This window comes from Octopus bimaculoides, chromosome 7 (genome assembly GCF_001194135.2).
Source record: "Octopus bimaculoides isolate UCB-OBI-ISO-001 chromosome 7, ASM119413v2, whole genome shotgun sequence".
Lineage (NCBI taxonomy): Eukaryota > Metazoa > Mollusca > Cephalopoda > Octopoda > Octopodidae > Octopus > Octopus bimaculoides.
Genome location: NC_068987.1, coordinates 19,699,309 through 19,705,492, shown reverse-complemented (window position 1 = coordinate 19,705,492; position 6,184 = coordinate 19,699,309). Strand labels below are relative to the sequence as shown.

The 6,184-nt window shown below is 38.9% G+C and overlaps 1 protein-coding gene across 10 annotated transcripts in view; it reads left to right on the top strand.

Annotated features, from left to right (window-relative positions):
• LOC106872891 (probable phospholipid-transporting ATPase IA) overlaps window positions 1–6,184 on the top strand; it is a 427,279-nt gene that overhangs the window by 219,347 nt on the left and 201,748 nt on the right. The window lies entirely within an intron of this gene.

Sequence of the window (6,184 nt, the reverse complement as noted above, 5' to 3'; positions counted from 1 at the left end):
GTGTGTGTGTGTGTGTGTGTGTGTGAGTATGGTAGGTAATTGTATGTGTGTGTGTTTCTAAACAGCTGAAAGCTTGCATTTTTTATTTATTTCTTTAATTTTTACTAGAAGCCATTTCTGTGAGAATCAGCAACTAGCAATTCTTTCGCTCTCTCTCACACACAACTGAACACTTACATAATGTACAAGTGTGTATAACACACACACACACACACACACACATAATGTACTTGTATGTGTTCAAAAATGAATATATATATATATATATGGTGATGATTTATATATACACAAACACACACATGCTTGTGAATGCGATTTTATGTATCCTTATCGTTGTGTATATATGTATACAAAGACACATACACTTCCAGTATGACTAATGTTTTGCAAAGAACTGCATTCTTCGTTAGCAATCCATCTACATCGACGACAGCGCACAACACCACCACACTGCTTACTGCACTCTTCTGCACTCTACTGCTGCACCATATGATAGGTGTTCATCTTTTCTTCCTGTCTCTTTATTATTCCTTTCAATATGTTTACCTTGTCGGAGAGCTTTGTCGCCCTACTCACACATGCGCACACACACACACACACACACACACACACACACACACACACACACATCTTTCTATTGTAGTAGGCGTAGTATTTTTTTTTAACATCCCTATTGTGTCACATTTGCATTCTTCTCCTTTATATTATCTGTTCTTTCTTTGAACAACTGTAAACTCGCATTGTTGTCGTTGTTTGTAGTAATAGTACCAGCAACGACAGCCAATGTTGTGTGGTTGTGGTCGTGATGGTACCTGTACTATTAGAACTAACAGTATTGTTTCTGTTAATACTTTCTAAGGTTTCGAGAAAGGCATGATTGTCACCCCCACATCTATGCACACATTGTAAGACTTCCTCTTTCCTATTACAGAAATATTCAATCAGAGGAGACAAAAATCATGTTACCCTGTTTTGTTTTGACTTCAGCATATTGCCTGATTTTTGTAGCAGATAAGCTGTATTTGGTTTGGTGTGTGTGTGTGTGTGTGTGTGTGGATAAATGTTGTTGTCTTGACCATAGTATATTACTGGTATCCATCTTTTTGCCACCATTTTGTGGCTAACTCACTCTCCAGATGGTGCTGTTGTCTGAAGCTTATCTGTTAGGGTAGGTGTGGTGTAGGATTACTGATCTCATTGAGTACTAGGTCCCAAACCAACAATAACCCTGATGGTTGCTGGTCATCTGTGTGGTGCAGCAACACTGTAAGGGTGCTTCACTGAATTCAAAGTTGGGTGTCTTATTGTTTTAAGTTCTCATCTCACCAAAGGCAGCTTTAGTTGATCCTCTATACTTCCCCCCTCCCCATCAACAGCCAAGGTAGATTTCTGCAGGAAAGGGGGTTAATATAAATAGCAGTAATACGCAAGGACCAAGTTAAAAGTTCCACAGGTCTACTTTCTTTGCCATCCAACAGTTTCCTGTTTATAAGAAATTATCATTATGTTAGAAATCATCTTTATTATTATTAATTAATTAATATTTTAAGGCAGCGAGCTAGCAGAATTGTTAGCACACTGAACAAAATGCTTAGCGGCATTTCATCCATCTTTACTCTTTGAGTTCAAATTCTGCCGAGGTCAACTTTGCCTTTCATCCTGTTGAGGGTGGAGATAAAATAAAGTATCAGTGAAGTACTGGGGTTGATGTAATCAAGTTGCCACCTCCTCCAAAACGTCAGGCTTTGTGCCTATAATAGAAATAATTATTGATTAATGTTTAATTATTATTTAATATTATTACTATTGGCAGAGATAGTTAAGTATTAGAGAAAATTACATTTTGTATTTAGTTACATCCCTTTGTTCTGTTGTGTATTGAAATCCTGCCACACAGTTTTGCCTTTCATTTTTCTGTGTGGGTTGATGGCAACAGGTCTCCACAATGGCCCCTTCTTTTACCTTCAAATAATACACTCCAGAGCTGGCTCCTATCCTTGCCAAACTCCCTAAACTCTCTCTCTTTCTAGGAATCTTTCATAGGCATGGAGAAACTGCTATTGTGTATCAAGTCACTGTAGAGGGGATTTAATCACATGCCTCACCTCCCCAACAAATTTCTGGCATTGGAGAGTACCATATGAAATACCTTGCAGTATTTAGTTTATATCCCCCTTTTCAGGGGCCTTTGTATTTTGATCTTTCTGGGATTAATAAAACAAGTGCTGGTCAAGTATGGGTGATGGTGGTGGAATTTGACCATAAACCTCCCTCAAAAACTATGTGACCGTTTGCCTAGACTGAATTGGTGGATGTGGTAATATAGCTGAGAAAAATGCTTGTCATATTTAGTTAAATTCTTTGCATTCTGAGTTCAATTCCTACCACTTTCAGCTGAGTGGTGGTGGGATGGACAGATAAAACAAATACCAGTCAGGTACAGGGTCCTGTCCATATAATTGACTGTTCCCTGTCCTTCTAAATACGTGGCCTTCTACCTGTGTTTGAAGTCTGTCCTACCAAATTCAACTATACCTTTTCATCTATTTGAAGGTCATCAAAATGAAGTACCAGCTGTGTACTGGGGTCAGTGTAAATGACTGTTCTCTAACCCCCAAATTTTCGGCCTTTTTTTTTATCTTTCAAATTACTCTTTCCTGAATTTACATAAAGATATCATCTTCTGTGCTTAATTAAAAAAAATACTATTTGGACAGATTGGCAGAATCATTGGTGCATTAAGGAAAAAGTGCCATGCATTAATTGTTGCAACTCTTTATGTCCTGTGTTCAAACCATGCTGAGGTCAACATTGCCTTTCATCTTTAAAGGGTTGAAAAAATAAACTAGCAATCAAGTATTGGGGTCAATGTAATGAACTTCTTACCACCCCCTCAAAATTGCTGGCCTTATGCCTAAATCAGGAAACATTAATGATTGCTAGCTGGCAGAATCATTAATGTTAAAGAAAATGCTTTTGATCTTGGTTCTTTGCATTATTAGTTCAAATCCTCCCAAAGCTGACTTAGCCTTTCATCCTTTTGGGGATTTGATAAAGTACCAGTCAAGTACTGGGGTTGATATAGTAATTAACTAAGCCTTGTCCCTCAAACTTGCTGGCCTCAGGCCTTATTTGAAACCATTATTATTATTATTATTATTATTATTATTATTTGAGTATTAGATTGGCAGCATCCTTAGAGCATTGGAAAATGTTGAATGGGATTTGCTCCAGCTCTTTATATTCTTGGTTCAAATCCTACTGAGGTCAACTTTTCCACCTTTCCAGAATCAGTAGCAGAAAGTACTAGTCAACTATTGGGGTCAGTGTAGTTGAATCACCTCTTCTCTTCAGTAATTGCTGGCCTTGTCTACTACTACTACTACTACTGTCTGAGTTGAGGTCTTGCTGGAACTCACTTTATATTTTCATCTTTCCAGTGAAGTACTGGCTGTGATGATAATCAACTAGTCTCCTGGGTGCCAGCATTTGAGATCATGGCTTTTATTTCAGATGTGTGGCTTAGTGGTGAGGGTATTTGACTTGACTGTCACAGGGTCCTGAGTTCAGTTCCTGGTGGCACATTGTGTCCTTTCTGTAAGACACTTTATTTCATGTTGCTCCTGTCCATTCAGCTGGCAAAAATGAGTTGTACCTGTAATTCAATGGGGCCAGCCTTGTCACAGTCTGTGTCACGCTGAATCTTTCTGAAAAAAAAACTTATGTTGATCGAATCAACTGGAACACTCGTCGTTGTCGTAACCAATGGAGTGTCAGGCAGTTGTCAATTAACATAACTATTAGAACATTGGACAAAAATGCCTTGTATTTAGTTGCTACCCTTTATGTTTTGAGTTCAAATTTCACCGATGTCAACTTTACCTTTCATCCCTTCAGGCTCAATAAAATAAAATGTTCATCTATTATTAACGGGGGTTAATTTAGTCGACTGTTCTCTCACGAAAATGCATGGTGCTGTGTTCTGTGTTTAATCATTATCATCACTCCTGACTTATTGTTTGTTGCAGGAGTATCTTGCACTGTGTGGGCAAGTTATTCAACTCTACTTGTCCATTGTAATGTCTGGTTTAAGATGTTTTATTATTGTCGATGTTGTCAGTATCTGTTTTATTGTTCTGTTGTTCCTGCTTTTTGCTTAAAATACAAAGCTTTCATTTTTTTTTTTCCTCCCTCACATCATAATGCAAACAGCTGTTGCCTTACACAAATACAGCATGGTGACTGTGGCTGTACTTGTAGTGGTCACAGTGTTCAAAGTGACAACGGTGGTGGTGGAGACAAGGATAACTATAGTCATACTATGAAGACAGTGGTGGCAATGGTTGTGATTCTGGTGATGAGGATTGGCAATAACGATGATATGTTTTATGTTATGACATTGATGGTGGTATAATTATGGTGTAACGACAGACTATGGCAACGATGATGGCTGACAGTAACGGTGGGTGGTGATGGTGGTGGTTGTGACAGTGATGACAGTGGACACTGGTGGAGTGTGATGACAGCAATTGCTGTGTTAAGCCCCCAGGTCAGCTGCTCTGATCAGAACAGACCCCCATCATCACCACCACCACCAGCATTGCCTTTGACAATGCTGGTAGTAGTGATGTTGGGAAGTGGTGACTAGGATGTGCTTGTTTCTTAAGGTGACTGTCATAATCATGACAACGGTGACAAGGATGAGGATGGGTGGCAGCGAAGGTGATGACAGCGGCAGTGGCAGTGACAGCCAGGATTGTTGCAGCAGCCGCAAACCATTAACAATAATAGTAGTGGTAGTAATGGTAGTAGTAGTAGTAGTAGTAATATCAATGTTGATGGCTGTAAACATGGCCGATCAGATATTTCTACTGCTGCTGCTGCTGCCGCTAATATTTCAGTCAGCAACAAGTATCTGCCACTTAGCCGTCTCCGCCACCCCTGCTCACATAGATCTTAGATGCCCTATTGATTTCAATGCTGATGGTTTTTTTTTGGTTTTTTTTCTTTACTACCCATCTCTTGCTGTTTATATTCATTATTTCAATAATAATAATAATAATAATGATAATAATAATAATAATAATCTTCATTTCTCCACCACTGCTTACCATGATTATAATCATCTTCCCCGCCCTCATCTTAAGACTTTCTACATACCACCAGCACCAACTTCTCTCTTCCACTTCTATCTCCACGATCATCATCATCATCACCGCCATCATCAACTTCACTATACTGTTGCTAATACCATTATTATCACCATACTATTACCATCACTATCCATACTAATTTTACCATTTACAAATGCCACCATCATTATTTACCATTGATATTCATTTGCCACCAGCTACCACCACCACCACCACCACACTTGACTGTTTACCAAACAATACCACCACGGCCACCACCCTTCTCACTGTATGTCATACTTTAACTCATCCACTAGTACCATTGCATTAGTCTTAATACCAACAACGCCACCACCACCACCATTACTCCTCCTCCTACCATATGCCATATACTACTATTACTGTTTATCACATACCACCCAAAACTACAGCAGCGACCACCACAACCATCTCTCGGTGTATACTGTTAATACACAGCCACCAATATCGTGCAATAGTCATAATAATATCACCACCACCACCACCACCGCTGCCATGATCACCACCCTCATCATTATTACGCCTGTCCCCACCCAACCCCAAATAGCATTACCATGCCATCTTTACTATCAACCTCTGCAGCATTATCAATCCTCTGCTGTCTCTTCATGATACCCCATTTTTCTTAGATTTTCATCCTTGTTTTCTTATTTTCTCTCTTTCTCTCTCTCTTTCTCTCCCATTCCTTTCATTCTTTCTCTTTTTCCCAGCCTTTCTTTTTCTCTTTTTCTCATTCCTTATTTCTTCCTTTTTTTTAATGAACCTTTTTCTTCTCTCTCTTACCCTTTTCTTTCTCACCCCTTTATCTTTTCTTCTTCATCCCATCCCTGCCTTGTTTCTTTCTTCCCTTTTCTATTTCTCTTTTATTTTCTATTTTCTCACTCTCCTTATCTCTCTCTCTTTCTCTCTCTCTCTCTCTCTCTCTCATTGTAATTTTTTTGTTTAGACCTATTTCTGCGAGAGAAAGTATAAAGTTAGATGTCAAAGTTAGTCAGTCACACAAACTGACCAAA